The 17,395-nt window shown below is 40.0% G+C and overlaps 1 protein-coding gene across 3 annotated transcripts in view; it reads left to right on the plus strand.

Moving 5' to 3' along the window:
• The window catches only part of LOC307241945 (cGMP-dependent protein kinase 1), a gene marked incomplete at its 5' end in the record, with an annotated part of 125,210 nt that overhangs the window by 52,788 nt on the left and 55,027 nt on the right, over positions 1-17,395 (plus strand). The gene's annotated exons all lie outside the window — the stretch shown is intronic.

The raw sequence follows: 17,395 nt of genomic DNA on the forward strand, positions 1-17,395 counted from the left end.
CACACACACACACACCCACACACGCGCACGCGCATCTGTGTGTACTTTTGTCATTGCAGTGTTGATGTCTATGGCAGACATACACAGACACACTGTTGTTTTAGTGGAGGATGGTGCCCCTGTGACTCATTGGCCTCGAGTGGGAAAAGGTCGGGAATCTCCCTGCTGTCATGCAAAGTGGAGTGTGCAAGTCAGAGATAGCGTTGTTCCACAGTCACGGGGGAATGAAATGCCGCCGTCATTTGTGCGTGTTTTTGATCATCTGCGGTGGAGATGACCCTCGCGAGGCCTCCAGCTAAAAGACGAGGCAGAGCACCAATGGTCTCATGATCTATTCGCGAGCGATAGAACGCTGACATTCAGGAGTTTGCGTGTTATGAGAGCGTGTGTCAGGATGAGGGATGTGTGTTTACTGGGGACGGGAAATGGGAGGAAGCTGTAAATGTGGAGAGTGGTCCTTGACGATGGGAGGAGTTTGAGGAAAGGAAGGTTTTGCACATACGCCGTTAGATAGGATATGGTACGTAAATTTGACAATTTTTTTTTTACTCAAACATGTACCTGTAATACTGTAATAGTCTTATTAAGGCTTTGAGTGATCCGGGTAAAAATGGAAAGTTGAGATGCTAACCAGGTTTAACGTTTAATGATAGTGATCGGAGATTAGCACAATGGGTCCCAAAACAGTAATTTCTTGACCCCCAAAGAGCCTAAATGTAATTTATCTTTGGTTTCAAGTCATCCACAGCTATAACAAATGTTTTCCACGGCTCTGTGGAATAATTGATTCTGATTGGTCAATAGCGTCAGTTATTTCTGAAATATGACCTCATCTGTCGATAATGACCATCTTATCGCTCCACTTACATGCTAATGCTAACACTTGGTAGTGGCGCCATCTTGTGATCCTGCAAGGAAACTACAATGGAAGACATGTAGAGGGTGGGAATGTGGAAATGCGCCATTGTTAAAAGACTCACTGAGACGAGCTTAACATGCACTCGACAGTATTAAAATTATTTAATATGCATTTGCCCAAAAAACGCCCAATGTCAGTGACGCAATTATCACGACCGTGAATTTGGTAGGGCCTTAGTCATATGAAGGTGAATAGTTTGTCCTCCCCTCCCCCTCACTCCATGTCTGCTCTCATTGGTTGTAGCTCATTGTGTCCCCCACGACTTGATCCCGACACGACCAGATATTAAACCTGTCTGATATCTCGTCGCCGTCAGCGGCAAGCGCTCGGCGAGCAGTCGGATCGCGTTGTGAGCAGTTCACACCACACGCTCGTCGCTCACGGGAGCGCGCTATGACTTTCCTCCGATCGGGGGCTTTGCTCAGCGATCTCCAAAAACCTTTGGGGATCATCGTAAGCAAAGTCTGAACTCGGCATAAATTGCCCTTATTCCTTAGCCCTAGCCATTATCCCTAACTCATCTTCTCATCTTCTATCTTATCCTTAACACTTGCACCTATTCTTATTGGCATTTGTCACTAAATGCATTTCAATTGCGCCATGATGCATTTTTTCACATATTTCTGAATTTCCAAAATCTCATTGTTTGATATACTGCCTCCACGTCCCCAGTAAGTATACATTAGCAATTGAAATAAATGGAAATTAATTGAAATAGATCATCTAAGATGACTACCCTGTTAGATGCCCCGTTGACAACACTGTTGTCCTTGTGATACGTTTAATTTGGCACAAACAGTTAATACACATAAAGTGGCTCATCTCCAGTCAGTCGTGTGTTGTGGATGATGCTCCTCCGTGTGCAGATATGAAGGGCATGTCGGCTCCCTGGGGTGAGGTGGGGGAGGCGGGGGAGTCGGTGGGTGTAGAAGGGGTTGGGGCGGAGGTGTCAATCATGCTGCATACCACAGCCCTCCCTCGTGTCTTCCCATAACCTCCTCCCACCCGGAGGACCCTCCTCCTGGCCCAGTTGCCATGCCGATGGGTCCCCGAGGAGGATGGGATGGGTAAGGGGGATAAGTTTGGGGATAAAAATTACTTTTTTTTTTGCTCCCCCCTCCGATGCCCACGTTTACACACGTACTCGTGCCCACACACATACACACACACAGGCATACACACATACAATACACTGTACACCCTGGCTACACCCAGTAGCCAATGTGTTTTGAGACCTGCCGGGTGGGGAAGGGTAATATTTAGTAGTATTTAGTGGTATTTTTTCCATTAAGTAGTATTTAGTTGTATTTGTGTGTGTGTGTGTGTGGGGGGGGGGGTTACCTATTGCTTGTTAGACCAACCAAGAGCAACAGGTATGCAGCCACTCCGATCCTGGGCCCAATTCCCTAGACCCAGGACAGGTGTGGCTGCTCAAACCACACCATCCCCACACCAGACTCATTTAGGCAAACATCTCATTTGCAAAGTTCCTCCTCATCGCTGTCCTCTTTGACCAAAAAGGAGGGAATTATGATTCCATTCCGTCCTTTTCATTTGAGGCCTCTTCTCCGCAACCCCCCGCATAATTTATCATATTATTACATTATTACACTACCTCTCTCCTAACTTTAGACATCCTCAGAAATAGAATGACTTTCAATGGACCTTGAAATCAAATCAAATTAAATCAAATAAAATGTCATCCCATTAGGAACCCTTTTTACATTTTAACTGATACTCTTTCCTTTTGTGTTGCTGCAGAGTCATGTTTGTCCTCTTGCCTCAGGACCGTGTCGTCCTTGTTCTGTCCTCAGGTCTCTCTTGTAAAAAGAGATTCCCAATCTCAACGACACCACCCGATGAAAAGCAAATGTTTCAACTGAATTCAATTGAGAGTTGAATGAAAAAAATAATCATCTTATTTATCGTATTTTTCATGTTGAGAGAAACCCAAGAAATTGCTTTTGTGACATAAGCAAAGCAAGCTTTTCAAAGCTCTTTAAATGCAAACAAAACTAACTTCCTTTTATTGTTGCTATAATAATATTATTATTATAACAACACTATTATTATTAGTTTACCACTGTATTATTATTATTATTATTATTATTATTATTATTATTATTATTATTATATATTATTAAAATAATTAGAATATAATAATAATATGACATAATATAATAATTATAATAATCATTGCAATCATAATAATCATAATAAAGATAAATGAGTAAACAGAAGAGGGGAACATTTAATGAATTAAACACAATTATTTCAGCTAATTAAAGAACTTTGTAGGAGATGTTATATAATTCAAAATATAACACATAAAGCATGTTCTGGTTTGTCATGTTTCTCCTCATTCATTGCACTGTCATTGAATACATCCATGTTCAATCGATAAAGTTTGATGAAAACCACTTGTAGTGGAAAATGTAGTATCAACTCCAGCGAGACCTCTTCATTTCTTTAGTGTTTCTTTGCGTAATGGAGACATAACCCAGCGACACACTCTGAGAGTAATTGTAAAAACAATGCACGCAGAAGCAATTAGAGTCATTATGCATAATTACTTATCTGAAGAACTTATATTGGTTCTGTGGTGCCTCCTATCCAGAAAAATACTTTGGATATTATTTCTCCATCAATCTCCCTCCCTCCATCCCTCTCTCTGTTTTCCTGTTTTCCTCCACGCCACACTTTTCACAATGAAATAATCCCACGGCACTACACCACTATCCTGTTACTAATAGTAAGTGATGCAAGAATCGCAAATGATTTATTTATCACAAACACATCTTTTTAGTGAGTCGGTAGTCGGAGTGAATCTTTGACTCACAATCTAATAATAATGATTGAGGACTAAATTAAAGTCTTGAGGCAAAAAAAAGAAAAGGTCCAGCAGTGGTTCTTATTGGATGTGACTGATTCACAGTTTGCATTCCACCAAAATATATAGTTTTGACAGAATTAAATGATCCTTATAGGAAAATCGAGTGACTCTTTTGAAAAACTCATCAAGAACCCAATCTCAGAAAAATAGTCAAACATTTCATCACTACGCTTAGTCGCCACTTTCGAAGAGAATCTTGTTCTGATGAACACAGAGCTGCTGTTCTGCTGGAACTGATGAATTAGTGCAGCCTTGCAAATTTGATCTTGCAGCACAAAATCTAGTTTCCATTTTCCTTTCTTTGAGTATAATTTGACACATTTTCACGGCGCACCTGGTAAGCACTCGCGGCGCACTAGTGGGCCGTGGCAGAGTGGTTGTAAAACGCTGGCATACATCTCCTCATGCCTCATTTTCACATGCGTTTGGCTTTGAAGGTGATGCCGAATAACAGGAGAGAGGAGATGAAAGAAGAGATGAAAGCGGGAGACAAAAGGGAGAGGTGGCAAACACAGACAAGCACAGAAGGGGAAATTGACTGTTTTGCCCCCTGCCAGAGCGGTTGGAGGAGGATTGACTGTGTTGAAATCACTCTTTCTGCACAATGCGGCTGATTAAAGATGGCTGGAGATCGGATCTGGTGGATAATGGGATCAGGGCGTGGCACTGCACCTGAACTCCGCTGTTGTTGCTGGTATCAGTGTGAAGCGTCGGATTGAAAGGTTCCTAATCCATTAAGCTGTTGATTATAGATTGTTCACTGATGGCTGCTTTGCTGTTTTTGTGCTTTTTGTAACTGGCATTGTAATAACAATTCTGAGCAAACACCTCTGTTCTCCCTTTTATGTATGTTTTTAAATAATATTCTAACATTTATTATAATATTTATGAATAAAAAATATTTATACAACATTATTATATTTTGTCAGATACCTTTTTTTTTTTTTTTTTTTCAATTAATACTATTTTTTAACTAATTATTGTGCGGAATACCAGTTACTGTAGTTTTTGTTCCATTGCATGAATTAAATGAAGTTGGCATTTGATTTATGCATTTCAATGAAATTATGAAATTAAATTAGGATTTGCAAGGAGGTGAGCCAAGGTCTATGAGTTGGGAGTCCAGAGTTTTTTTTTTTTAATATGCTTCAGGGGTGTGTGTATGTGGGGTTGGGAGGTTTTACATCAAATGATCACTTTCAAAGGTTGTCACAAGTGCCTTATTTATCTGTATGTACATCTTCTGCCATAGAACAGGGTGTGATTTGGACCAATTTGGACGCTTCGTCCAGCACAATTTAACCTTTGTGAAGCAAATAAGCTAAAAATAATTGAACAGTCAGTCCTTTGTGAGTAGAAAATACACCCATGTTGTCTTTGGGACCAAAGACATAGCAGATTTCAATTAGCACCATTCCATTCCGCAAAGTAAATCACCGTGATTAGTGTGATTAGACATAATGACAAGAAATAGAAGCTATTTAACATTCAGTTCGGCTATCGATTCCCCTCGCAATGAAAGTGGATGTCACGCTCCATGGAAGATTCACCCTGCAAAAGTAACAATGTGTTGCATACAATTCAATATGCTTGGTTGTAAATAGCAGAATTTGTATTCCCAAAAAAATGACATTATTAATGTATTTTATGGGATTATACTGCTCCTGATAACCCCACTAAATATGCACGCTGATGCATCGGATGCACCAATTGTAAAATTCTGGGCGAAGACAGCGATTTTAAAATAGAAAAGTTTAAAATAACAATTTGGCCGACAACCGAGGCCGATACCGATGTTTTCCGAGTTCCGGTGAATGCAGCATCACTTCCTGCTTGGAGCGCTTCAGAGAGCCGTGTCCTCATCTTGCTGATGCCGTCGTTCTCTTGGACGGATTAAAAAAAAAAAAAGCTCAATTTGATCACCAGGTATACTTTGGGGGCTGTTCATATACCTGGGCGGCCCACCCAAGTAAAGTCTGGGTGTGGGAAACACTGTGATAAAAGGCATATATCGGCCAATACCGATGTACAGCCGATAAATCGGTGCACCCTTACTGAATTAACAAAGTGCCTCCTCACTTCACTCGTAAGCTTTGTGGTTCGCTCCACCTATACTTCCAATTTTATAAGGATATGCACTATTCCCCTGACATCTGATGTGGATATAAGGTAAAACATTATTTTCCAAATGTTTGGCCGCTGGCTGATCCATTAGTTACTCCATTATTCCATCGAAAGGGAGACAGGACTGTTTACTTCTCTGGAAAGGCATTGGGGTTTTTTCTTTCTTCGGAAGACGAAGCTGCACGAACTCAAGGTTCAAGTGGTAGCTACAGCCTGAGAGTAAAGAAAGAGTCCACGAGGAAGTGGCACATGGGGGTACAGAAATCACACAATGTAGACACCCTAAGACACACACGCACGCACGCACACACGCATGCAAACACACACACACACACACACACACACACACACACACACACACACACACACACACACACACACACACACACACACACACACACACACACACACACTCATGAATAGATACTGAATACACACTCGCTCATTCATTCACCTTTGGTTTGGAATGAGAAATGTGCTTTTTGAACTGAATCCCTCAGTGTTTTTTTTTATATATTGCTTTAGCCTGAAATGGCAGAAACTCCAGAAACTGAGCAATACACGGACATCAATATTCACACAGAGGTTTTAGTGCAAACAATGCCATACACTGATAAGGTGGAAACCAAATTAAGCTGCAGCAAGAAGTGTTTTGGAGATATTTCAGAATGGCACTTGTAGAGCTAGGCTAATAGCCGGTCTGAATGAACGCCCTACTTTCCTCTGGGAATGAGTGGACATAATTTTTCCTATTAAGAGTGTGTGTGTGTGTGTGTGTGTGTGTGTGTGTGTGTGTGTGTGTGTGTGTGTGTGTGTGTGTGTGTGTGTGTGTGTGTGTGTGTGTGTGTGTGTGTGTGTGTGTGTGTGTGTGTTCGTTTTAGCTTTTTGAGAAATAGAAAGGTTACAGGTTGGACTCCTCAGAGGGCCAGGCTCCAAGCCAAACGTGACGGGGAACATCATCTGTTATTGTGGACCCTATTGTGTTTAAATAATCAAACATGTTGTTTAGAATGTGGCTGTCAGAGTCCTTTAGCTGCACATAAGCAATTCCATATGGCTTCCTCTCAAATCCACTTCTCCACCCTCTCTGAACTCTACATTTCATATCCCGGCTGTGCTCTCTAAACACTGGTGTCCCTCAGGCTCAGCCTTGCGGCCTTTGCTGTCTCCACACCTGATCCCTCGGCTCTGTGATCTCCTCCCTTGGGTTACCGTACGCTAATCCCAGAAGTGATTTTATTGATTTTATTTGAGTTTGTGGTCGCTCAATTAAAATATAATATAAAATGTAATATATGCAACATTACCCCACAAATCAAGTGCAATCCCACTGCCCCTGCACCACTCATGCTCCTCTCTTTCTCTTTCTTTCTTTCCCTTCTGTATGTGTCCCTTTTATTTTCTCTTGGAGTCTTCAACTAATGATAAAAAATACAATAGTAAAACATTGCAACCTTCTGTCTCTCTTTGTGGATGTATGTGAGTGTGTAAATGCACATACAGAAACCTAAATGATATGTGGTTGGTTTTTTTTTATACCTTTTTATCAACTTCTCAAAAATATTCACATGTGCTCTGACCATGTGATTTGTGCTATATGACATCATATTGTACATGGAAAATGCTTTTAATCAACCTATATGGAAGTATAGGTACTTCCTTGGGTATCTTCAGTCATTGGTCAGATTCCAAACTCTGGCCCCTTTATTCCGCTACTCCACTGCTGCTAGAGTTGAGAAATTGATAAGCCTACACAGTTAATGTTTCGTCCAAGCAGTGTGGTCTCAGTGTGGGCTGGTCTGCCCGACACAGCAGTAACACAGTAGAACTATTGCATACTCATTGTCACAAGGTAAATTTACAGTCCTAGCAGTTGTTGGCAGTTGCTATTCTGGAGAAATACCCTAACCGGCATTCCCTGCTTAATTGTTTTGACCAAATAAGCAGATTCTATGGCTAGATACCAGTCTATGGTATACAGTGAGGAATATATATGGTATATATAAATGCTGAGTTCTCCCTGTAAAGTCATCTCTCACATTGCTGTTGAGATCCATATGCATGTTATTTTCTGAAGTTAAAGACCAAAGCCATGAACCTGGATTCATAATATATAAATCCCAGTTATTATTATTATTATTATTATTATTATTATTATTATTATTATTATTATTATTATCTTTATTATTATCAAACTAAGGTTCCTGTTTCAACAAATCCTGAATAATTAGTCTTCACTGGTCACTTAGCAACACTTAGCTGGGGTCTAAGAACTTCTCATCCCTGGCAATGACCTTCTACTTAATAGAAGCTTATTCCACTACAAGTGTCCACTACTAGAGGATTGTCCACTACTGGAGTAGTGTCCACGACTAGAGAAGTGTCCACGACTAGAGGAGTGTCCACTACTAGAGGAGTGTCCACGACTAGAGAAGTGTCCACGACTAGAGAAGTGTCCACTACTAGAGGAGTGTTCCACTACTAAAGGAGTGTCCACTACTAGAGGAGTGTCCACTACTAGAGGAGTGTCCACTACTAGAGGAGTGTCCACTACTAGAGGTGTGTTCCACTACTACAGGAGTGTCCACTACTAGAGAAGTGTCCACGACTAGAGAAGTGTCCACTACTAGAGGAGTGTTCCACTACTAAAGGAGTGTCCACTACTAGAGGAGTGTTCCACTACTACAGGAGTGTCCACTACTAGAGGAGTGTCCACTACTAGAGGAGTGTCCACTACTAGAGGAGTGTTCCACTACTAAAGGAGTGTCCACTACTAGAGGAGTGTCCACTACTAGAGGAGTGTTCCACTACTAGAGGAGTGTCCACTACTAGAGGAGTGTCCACTACTAGAGGAGTGTCCACTACTAGAGGAGTGTTCCACTACTAGAGGAGTGTTCCACTACTAGAGGAGTGTTCCACTACTAAAGGAGTGTCCACTACTAGAGGAGTGTCCACTACTAGAGGAGTGTCCACTACTAGAGGAGTGTTCCACTACTAGAGGAGTGTCCACTACTAGAGGAGTGTTCCACTACCAGAGCTTCTAGCGTCGGGGTGGCTCAATGTCTATCCATTTTTGCCACAAATTGAAGACTGTATGTTACAGCTGGACCCTGTCTGTGCTGACCTCTCCACCATCTAAGGATCCTCACCTCGTTTTCCTTCACATTACAAAAAAACAAAAAACCTTGACTTAACCAATGGCACATGTTCTTATTGGAGGCATTGCTGGCGATGACAGTGACGTGCAGTTAATAACAACTGTAATTATTGTCAGTTGCTTTGGACAAAAGCATCTGCTAAAAGACCTCATAAAACGTATGTTGTGTGTTTTCTGTGTACCTATTTGCATATGCACAAGTTTACATATCAGTTCAATCAATCGATGTTTAAAAGGCGCTCACTTACAGATATTTCCTGTTCTGGAGAATGAAACTGCTTTTATTGCTGGATAACGTGCAGTTTTTGGATCAGACAGCAGGTTTTGAGTCCACCATGGCCTCTCATTGACCAGGCTGCGTGATTCAACAACATCTGCCACAATGCTAAACTGTGTATTGTGGCCTTTTTCACTTTTGATTAGTCCTCTTACAATGGATGTGGCTCTGAATACCAAACACCATCTGTCAGCCCCACAGAAAAGGATTTTAGTGTAAATCAAGTGGTTGGAACCTTCCTCTGCGCAGGGCAAAGCTTTCTCCTCATCCTGAGTGCATACTTCCAATTTGCACTTTAATGTTATTTTCTCTCAATTCAGTGGGACTCCAACTATCAAGTAGATCTTACCGCAAACCCGTGATTGCTGCTTCTCTGGATGTGGTCTTGATTTAACTCTGGATAAAGATGGGTATAAATAAATATTGACAAATCTCTTTTTGTTGAAGCATTAACATTATAACCTACAATTTGGCTGTGTTGCATGGGAAATATGCGGCGCTGAAGAGGGAATCTCAAGTGGTGTTTTTATGGAGTGTTATTTAGCAGAGCGAGATACGGATGTTTGGTACCACTCTTTGGACAACAGAACAATAGAAAACATTCTGGCCGACAGCAGTCATGAGCGAGAACAAATTCGATATTTAGAGTTAGAAGTGTGTGCAAAATGTTGACAAAGATGTATGTGTCTGTGATCAAAGTGTGTGCTGACTTGTAAAGAGGCTGAAGCTTAATTACACCGTTATGATCCTTTGAAAGGATTCTATTTAATTGAATGATCATCCCTAAGACAGTGTTTTGTAGTTTTTAGTCTTTCAGTGTTTTGCAGGTTGTATGTTAGTATGCAGGTCATTTACTGATCTGCATAACGTTGTAAGTTAAAATGTTCTGGAAATTGTATTTCTAGAAACAGAACATTCTGAGGAGAGGCAGGATTTAATGGTTAAAGGTTTAAGAGGTTGGGGAAACAAATTTGGAACTGAGAGCATCCAGGACAAAATGGAGAGAGAAAAGAAAGTGAGATCCAGCAGCTTCCATTGGTTTCCGTGGTAACCACAGGAGAAACTGGGTAATGGCGGCTCTAAAGGATCAGGGCGACACAGGCCCGAAAGACGGAGACCCAGCTTTCTACTTGACAGCTTGTTAGGCCAACTTTTCTATGTGTCTGCTGCAGGCGGTCATTATTCTGTGTGTGTGTGTGTGTGTGTGTGTGTGTGTGTGTGTGTGTGTGTGTGTGTGTGTGTGTGTGTGTGTGTGTGTGTGTGTGTGTGTGTGTGTGTGTGTGTGTGTGTGCGTGCGTGTGCGTGCGCTTGTTCCACAGGATTGTCTTTGAAGGTTTTGGAGAACAATGATCAGTGTGTAACAAAACGATGCACAACCCTGTTCACAATACTGAAGAATTTATTAAGGTTGAGTTATAACTAGCTGCAAGTGAAGATGACATATAACCAGAGCTGAATTTGTGAAGGATCCTGCTGGAAAAGGATCGGTGACTTCTGCTCTCTCTAATATCTCGCGCCTAATACAAATATATGCAGGGATATACAGGTCAATATTGACATACGTAGGTATCTGTAAAAATATATATCCCTGGTCTGAAAGCAATGTATCTTTTGCTTTGGTTTTTATAACTCACCCTGGTGCGTGTCACAACTGTCCTCTGCCCAATTTAGATGAAACTTGGACGACAGCTTGTCTGAACTGCCCTGACTTACGACTTTCTATCATTCCTCTCCGTGGGTTCGACACTTTGACCACCATTTTGTTCTGAACAAAAACAATATGGCTCCCACCCCTTTGGGCTGGACTTCTAACAATAAAATTGAATAAAAAGTAAAGTAAAAAAAAGAAAAAAGAAATATATATAAAATTGAATAAAATGTAAGGTCAAAAATGAAATGAAAAAATTCCAAATATTCATCATACACACTATACAATAGCCAAAAGGCTTTATACTCAATTATTGCAATTATCAATTATCTGCAGTTATTATTATTTTTTAAATGTTTCATATTCTGCAATTTCCCTCATGCCTAGCTTGTGCATCAGAAAGGACTCTGTGTGTGTGTGTGTGTGTGTGTGTGTGTGTGTGTGTGTGTGTGTGTGTGTGTGTGTGTGTGTGTGTGTGTGTGTGCGTCTGTATGTGCGCCTTTCTGTGAGTTTGTATGTCTGTGTGTGTCCTTGTGTGTGTCTTTGTGTCTTGGGATGTCTTTGTCTGTTCGTAATTTTGTGTGTGTGCACATGTGTGTGTCTTTATCTGTGTGTGTGTGTGTGTGTGTGTGTGTGTATGTGTGTGTGTGTGTGTACTGTATGTGCGCGTGTGTGTGTGTGTGTGTGTGTGTGTGTGTGTGTGTGTGTGTGTGTGTGTGTGTGTGTGTGTTTGAGACCCAGGAGCCTCTGGGGGCTCCTGGGTCTCCAGACACACTAAAAGGTTAACACAGTGTCCGCTTCGTTGGGAAAAAGAGTAAAATGAGGAAGAGGAGGAACGTTCCTGCAGGAAGACGACTTTATGCTCAAGCAGGAAAACGTGGACACAGGACGGTAATACGAGGAAGGGAAAGAAAGGAAGAGGAAGATGATTTAGAGAGAAAAGGAGAGGAAGGGACGAGGAAAGGATACATTCAGAAAGAGAGGAAGAGGAAGATGAGGAAATGAAAGAAAGAAATAGAGGAAGATTTCCCCCCCTCCAGGCTTGTTTTGCTGCAGCTGTAAGCATGCTGTCAGAGCGTTACGTTGGGATCTTTGATTATTTTGTCCTTTTGTGCACTACATAGTGTATGTGGACACCGCTTCTAACTGAATTTAATAATAACAAAAATATACAATTAAAATTAAATACGATATGAATTGAATAATAAAATAACAAACAAAATAAAAAATAAAATAAACACAAAAAAATAGAATAATAAAGCAAATATTTAATGAAAAAGAAAATTGCCAAATATACACAACCCATCTCCCCCCCCAAAAATACAAAGAAATACAGGATCTACAAATGCGATGCTATGCACATGATCAGATATTGGTATACAGTGTAGGGTATATAGGCCATTGATGTGTCAAAGTAATGTTATTCCAACATATGTTCTATTGATTCCTATTTTCTGTGCAGCTTGGCAGGTTTGTGTTTTGTCGAGGAATAAGGAAATCATTATTAAAACATTTAAACTTTATTTGAACGAGTGTTTCAGAGCATAAAATAAATCAATAATCTGTCAGAAGTAATCCTGCAAAGAAAAAAGAAAAATCAATAACAGCGCGACATTAGAACCAGATCTAACCTGAGCCGCTGCCGAAGGAAAAGAACTAACTCGGTTATTGATGAATATCGTGCACAATTCGATTCTTCAATTAAATTTTTCCGGCCGAGCAGAGCTGAATTTATTGGGTCATAAGGAGCGAGAGAGAGATTTCCGGCTGGATTTTTACTGCCGCAACAAAACAATTAACATTTATATTTATATTTATATTGAGACAACGGGGAAATATATAATGAATGGGAATGGGAATGTTTTATTTCGTGCAAGAAAAACAGAACAGCAGCAGCAACAAAATGTGTTTATTTATTTTCCCAAAAAGCAACATATTATTTTATTTTTCTCAAATTAGAAAGATTTTGGTTGATTTTGACATTATTTTTCCTCATTTTTGAAGCCATGGGCTCAGTTGTGCAGCTTGTCTTCTCTGAAATTGAATCTGTGGGAGTCTGCCTAATCCCAGGGCTTTAGGGAGGGAGACCGTCTTTCTGGCGGTGGATTGCCGACATGGCGAGAATCTATATTAATAATTCTAATCAGAAAGGCTCGCTGGCTAAAATGATAAATAATAAGGATAAACTGCTATTATAGAATAATGCTAATATAGTATCATGCTTTTATAGAATGATGGTAATATACAGTAGAATCACACTATTATAGAATCGTGCTAAGGTAGAATCATGCTATTATAGAAGTGTGTTTAATTTAAGTAAATCAGTAAATTATCTAAAGTGTGCGGTCCTTTTCTCTTTCAGTGTTTGCAGTACTTAGGGGAACTAAATATCACAAAACAACATCCTTAATAATAAAAGAAGCATTTATTTGTTATCTAAAATACTTGGTAAGAAAATGTAATGTAAGGAAATTAAAAATCAAGAATGAAATAATAGAAAATCAATAAATACAGATAAGGAAAGCATTAACAGAAGATAAAGTCATAGGTGGTTGGCAGTAATGAAGAGTGTGTGTGATTACAGATATAATAAAGGGACCGGGCAATTAAATTAAATACCTAAATTCTAATCTAAAAATCTTTAGATTTTACAGTTTAAAGACACCAACTCATGGCGTGTTAAGCGGACTCATCCGCTAGTTCAACCTGCTGGACACTTGTTCGCTGTTACTCAGCTGCTGTGGAGCCCTTCTGGTTGTCACTCGTGCGATCCCAGGAGACTATGCTCTTCAGCGGGGGGAAAGTGTGCAGAGGTAGCGATCCAGTAAAGTTGGAGGTTGAAGCGTCTGAAGCGTCTGCGCGGTGGGGAGTGGAGTGGGAGTGTTTCAGTTTTAACTGTCGATTACTCGTTCAAAATAAACTTTATCAAGTACTGTTGCTGGCCTTTTGTCAAAACTTGAGTAGTTAAAATTAACTTGAGTAATCTGGTTGTTGGATTTGAGCAAATAAACCAAAAAGATGAAAAGGAATGCTTTAGAACAGGGGTGTCAAACTCAATTGCACAGGGGGCCAAAACTCAAAGCACACTTTAGGTTGCGGGCCGAACAGGATAAACATTTATTAAACACACTAAAACTAAACGTTTCTTGAACATAAATATGAATAAAAACAGACAGGAATATTATTCGAGAATAAATAAACTTAAACTTTAAATAAATATATTTTGCTCTCCATAAAAATATATCCTGTCAAAATTATACAAGTTATAAATATGAACATGCTGCAAAAAACGCTGAAAAAATAAATAAAAATTGTGCTTTTAAGTAAATGTTAAAATAACAACAAATCAAAATGTGCAAATGTCTTTGCTCTTATGCCATTTTATAAAAAATAAACTTAAACTTTAAATATCTCAAAAGATTTTGCTCTCCATAAAAATATCTCCAGTCAAATTTATACAAAATTGAAATATGAACATGCTGCAAAAAAAACCCTGGAAATATAAATAAAATATGTGCTTTCCAGCTAAAGTTCAAATAACAGCAAATCAAAACATTCAGTTTTCTTTGCTCTTATGCCATTTTGTCAGAGCTGGATGCTTGGCATCTTTTTTTGGCAACAAGTTCGTTTAGGTTTGGTGTGAGGTGCTGTGTTGTGGAGATTCTCAGGATGGACTGCAAGTGTTCATCAGTGAGACGACTCCTGTGTGCTGTTTTGTTATTCTTCATCACTGAGAACAGCTTCTCACACAGATATGTGCTACCAAACATGCACAAGGTTGGAGCCGCATGTAGACGGAGCTGGGGCATTGCTTCAGGAATGGAGCAAATAAACTGTGCGGGCCCTGCAGTGTCGTATTTCGCCTTTAGTCTCCCATTACACTGCAGCTCAATCAGCTCCATCTGAATCTGTACAGGTGCAGTTTCCACGTCGACGGCAAATGGGTTGCGAAGCAGCTCGAAATTCTTTTTTTGTGCCTCAAAGTCACCAAAGCGCCGTGCGAACTGGTGCATTTGTGTCTCCCATAAGAGCAACTTCACTTGAAATGCCTTCACTGCATCATACATGTCAGTGGTCATGTGGTCACGTCCCTGGAGCTGAAGGTTTAAGACATTGAGATGAGCTGTTATGTCAACCAGAAACGCCACCTCACATTTCCACTTTTCACGGGCCGGATATAATTGTAAGCCGGGCCGGATGTGGCCCGCGGGCCTTGAGTTTGACACATATGCTTTAGAAGATGGCGTTACGGGTCGAAAGGAAGTTGCTGTGTTTAAATTCTCCCAAGGAAACTCATTGACAAAATGGCTGTCTGCCGGTTTTGCTACTCGGTGAAACGGGGCATGTCTTTAAGCCAATCTCTTGGGATGATGTCACATGTCTCCACCTGGCAGCCATTTTAAGTTTACAATCTATTCTATTCTATCTAAATATCAAATTTATGTGATTGTTTCACACACATATTCCTCCATTTGACCGTCAATCCAGTGACCGAACATCGTACGGTAACTAGGTTATATCCTAATTTAAATAATTTTTGCAGATTTATGAAGACATTCAAGGATAGCATATGTTTTAACATCGCACTCATTTAAGGAGGAGTAATCACTGGTGAAGAACACTTTGGCTTAACAAATTAATACTTGTACCTATTAATAAAAGAAAGCGATATTAAAAACATGACACTTGTTGGAGAGTTGTGCACAATACGGGGTGTGGAGCACTGAGAGATGACGGGGGCGTTCTTATATTTCTGGACACCTGGTGGCGGTGGTAGTGGTAGCAGTCCATGAGAGAAATACCTTGAGGTCCCGAGTTTCTTGGTCTAGAAGGGCAGGTTTTTAATCATTTGTAGCTTAGATATAGTTTGGTTACAGAGCAATTCAATTAATATGTTGATCATGTTGATATCGTCCTTATTTAAAACAGAGAATATTCCAGAGAGACCCTTTGGGCGTGTTATCAGTTCATGGCAGGCGATCCAGGGGAAACTTACACCTTTGTGTGACTTTGGTGGGAGACAGTAGATGAGGTGACGTGTGTGTGTGTTTGTGCGTGTGTGTGTTTTACAAAGGCTGTAATGTTATCAATACAGAGGTTGTAGTGTCCTGCTGTGTCTAGAGTGGGGTCTTTCATGTGCGTATTTGAATGTTCGTCAGGATGAGACAGAGGAGAGGGGATGTAGTTTTCATAGCGTTTGTGATCAGTTAAGTGGTTTCACCTCTGTCTGTTAATTGTCTTTATAGCCCATTTGGTCTGTTGGCTGAGAGTGCGGTTTGTGGGACCACAGGGGGTACGTTGTAGATCCACAGTGATTCACAGATTTCTTATCCTTGCAGATGTGAGATAGGGTAATCCTCAAAACTGGAATAAAGTCCAGTATTCTGAGGCACTGTCCGCTACATATAGGATCATGCTATTATAGAAGCATGGTAATATACAGTACAATCATGCTATTATAGAGTCATGGTTATATAGAACCATGCTATTATAGAATCATGGTTATATAGAACCATGCTATTATAGAATCATGGTTATATAGAACCATGCTATTATAGAGTCATGCTAATATTGTATCATGCTATCATAGAATTATGGTAATATACAGTAGAATCATGCTATTATAGAATCATGGTAATATGGAATCATGCTATTATAGAATCACTCTATTATAGAATCATGCGATTACAAAATCATGGTAATATAACATCATGGTATTATATAAACATGGAGATAAAGAATGATACTATTATAGAATCATTCTATTATATAAACATGGCTATATAGAATCATCACCATCATACAGAGGTTGTAGTCTCCTTTTGTGTCAGAGGGGGTTTTCAACCTCATGTCTTTCATGTGGGTATTTGAATGTTTGTCAGTATGAGACGGGGGAGAGGGGGGTGTAGTTTTGATAGCGCTTGAGATCAGTTAAGGGGTTTCACCTCCATCTGTTAATTGTCTCGATAGCCCATTTGGTCTGTTGGCCGAGACGGCGGTTTGTGGGACCCCAGGGGGTAAATCTGTAAATCTACAGTGATTCACAGATTTCTCATTCCTGCAAATGTGAGATGGGTTCATCCTTAAAACAGTATTCTGAGAAACTGTCGACTACGTATAGAATCATGCTATTATAGAATCATGGTAATATACAGTCGAATCATGCTATTTTAGAATCATGATAATATAGTATCATGCTATTATAGAAACATGGCAATATGCAGTAGAATTATGCTATTAGAGAATGATGTTAATATAGAATCATGCTATTATAGAATCATGGTAATAAAACATCAGGGTAATATAGAATCATGCCATTTTAGAATCATGCTCTTATAGAATCATGCTATTATAGAATCATGCTATTATAGAATCAT

Source organism: Zeus faber, assembly GCF_960531495.2.
Source record: "Zeus faber genome assembly, chromosome: 16".
NCBI lineage: Eukaryota > Metazoa > Chordata > Actinopteri > Zeiformes > Zeidae > Zeus > Zeus faber.